Genomic DNA, 3,025 nt, shown 5'->3' with positions numbered 1-3,025 from the left:
CCCAAGACAATGGATGATAACAATATTCATTACCATTTACTGAGCAGCTTTTCTGCCAAGCACTGGGCTGGCGTAATTACAAAACGACACTCAAGGTAAACATGATTGCACCTTTGTTGTTCTCCCCTTCTGGACAGTGAGCTCTTTGGGTAGGAGCTTTAAAAAATGGTCTTCTTTCCTCCTTGCAAATTGTCTGGCAATAATAAGAACTTAATAAAGATTTAGTAAGCTCTATAAGGTCACAGAACCCAGGTCACAAAACCTGCGTTTACACAACTAGCAAATAATAACGTTAAGACTCAAACCTAGACCAGAAATGGTGGCTCATGCTTATAATCTCAGCACTCTGGAAGGCCCGTGTTATACTCCTTTCCCGCCTCTGCCCTTTACAGGGTCTGAATTTAGATGTATGATCTTTAGAGTAGTAAATACCTAGAGAAAAGTGGGAAAGAGTCAGCTCACAAAGGTAGCAGCAATTCTGATAATATCACTATCCGTACTATGTCCTGAATGGAGCCACTGAATGGTAATTTATCAAAATGTCGTAACGCTTCTTCTTTGTAGAAATACAGGCCATCAGAGTGGAAGGGAGAAGTCTGCCAGCAAAATCACTCCATTTGGATTTTTTGTCCTCTCTTGGGCACCGATACCCAAGCGGGTAATTTACTAACTCATTTATTTCATACTCCTTTAATGAGATGATTAGAAATGGAATTGAATCATGTCTATGTGTCCGTGGTAATAAGGAAAATAGTGTATTTTCACTCTTTATAATTTAGAAAGCACTTCTATACATATGCTTTTTCTAGTATCAAAATTGTGCTTGAAACTAGACAGGGAGAATATTACTATACTTACTGCATGGATAAAAACAACTAAAGTCCAGAGACACTACATGCTTTGTCTGAAGTTACACGATTAGTAAAAAGATGGAGTATCAAAACTCAAATTCGGACTCTAGATACTGTTCTTGTTCACTTCACCTGCAGTTCTCAACCCCAGTTGGCTGTTGGAATGACTCAGAGATTCTTATTCCATTGCTCTGGGATTAGGTCCAGGCAACAACATTTTAAAAACAAAGCCAGATATATGTGCAGCCAGGGCTGAGCAGCAAGTGCGCTATGTGATTCTGTCTGTTAATGAATGGCACCATTGCCCAGGCACACAGTGGGATTAACTGTTTTGTTACCCTAACAGAAGCATCTCGATTATCACCTAATACTTCTGGAATTATTGATATAAGATATTAGTTTCACAAGGGCTATTGATTTTTAAAGACATCTTACAGGTACTTTGCCATTCTCTTGCATTTGCAAAACTGAAAATTTAATTATTGCGTTTATGACCATTTTCTCCATTACTAACCACACACAGAAAAATTTCCCGAGGCTAGAAATCATGTCTAATTAACCTAAGGGTTATTTCTACTAAAGAAAAGAAGGCCGAAAAGCAACCTAATGAGTCCAATTATTTCCTTCAAGCCCAGGGAGGGCATTGGCAACATGCCTCCCTTGGATACAGAGCAGATGGGTCTCCTCCCCGGCCTCCTTGTAGTCGTTCCCCCAACAAACTGAGGCTTGGCTCAAGGGGAACTGATTGAATAGCTACCAATAGTTCGTTGTTATTTTACATGACTCCCAAAAAGTAAAAAGGATCTGCAGAATCAGAATCATTGAATACAGAGAAGAGTCAAGATTTGTGAAGATTATGTTAGATTCACAGTTGATCATAGTGTTAGTTAACTGTATTTGTCAAGAAAACTAGCCTGTGCTGCAGAAGCAACCAGACAAAATCCTCAATGGTTTGCTATTTCTCAGGCACACTATATGACCCATGTTAGTTAGTGAAGGGCAGTGGGAGGAACTCTGCCCCAGTCTCCCTGATACACAGAGGCCCTACCTTTTTGTGGTTGGCCATCTGTAACAGGTAGCCTTCTCAGTCACCATGTTAGGGGAAGAGAGAATGAGACAAAATTGTTCGTGGACTGTTCATTCCTTCACTGTGCAATTGACACACATGTATTCACGTTTTCCTGACCAAGACTAGTTCCATGGCCCTTTTCTTATTGCAAACACACTGGGAAATACAGGGCAATTAATACAGAACTTGGTGAGCAATACTCTCTTGGCCACAAATGCCATATAGATATGATTCTTCCCAATATTTGACCTAGATTACTCCCCAGGACACCCCAGAGTAGAGCTTTTCTGCCTTTTCTTATTAAGAGGGGCAAGTTCTTCCCCTTTGTTTATGCTGTAGATGGGAGCCATAGAGGAGCTATTGAGAAGACAGTGTTTATTTTCAGAGAATAAGATGAGTAATGAAATACTTATTCATGTGGAAAAGGTGACTACATAGTGGTCCTGGTGCCTTTCACATCTATTTCTTCATTCATTTATTCCTTTATCAATCATGGATTATTTCCTATGATTCAAAATATAGAATAAACTTGTATTGTATGACTTATGCACAATCATGCCTAAATTTGGTAGCTTCTTGAGTGCCCTTCTAATTCCACTAAATAATTGAAATTAGAAGAGTCTTTAATTGAGCCGGGTTTTGCACAGTTGAAGAAAATCTATAACAAAGAATAAACTAGACAATTTTGAAAAGAGGATTATATTAGTTTCTCCAGAATGCTAAAGGCTGAGTTCTTGGGAAGCTATCTGCTTAATGAGGTGCCCTTAGGAGAAAATAAGAGCTCCTTTTCATAGTATCTCCATTTGGCAACACTTGTTCCCAGCATCCAAATTTCTCTTCATAGAAGTCATCAGGCCAACAGAAAGTAAGCAAGCCAATTTCACAACTTAAGGATGGTTTTTGAAATATTCTACCATTATAACATACAAGTTTTAGGACAGCTCCTCTTCAAAAACTCTTTATGGTAGCTTTTCTACTATGAAAATTAGGCCTAAGACCTGTGTTAAGAGCAGAGGATTCCATATGGAAGAAAAAGTAAAACTGAAAAGAATTCAAAAGATATTGATCAATTTTTAGAGCATTGAAGAAATATTAAAACTTTGCC

This window comes from Cebus imitator, unplaced genomic scaffold, assembly GCF_001604975.1.
Source record: "Cebus imitator isolate Cc_AM_T3 unplaced genomic scaffold, Cebus_imitator-1.0 Scaffold269, whole genome shotgun sequence".
Lineage (NCBI taxonomy): Eukaryota > Metazoa > Chordata > Mammalia > Primates > Cebidae > Cebus > Cebus imitator.
This window is presented reverse-complemented; position numbering follows the sequence as displayed.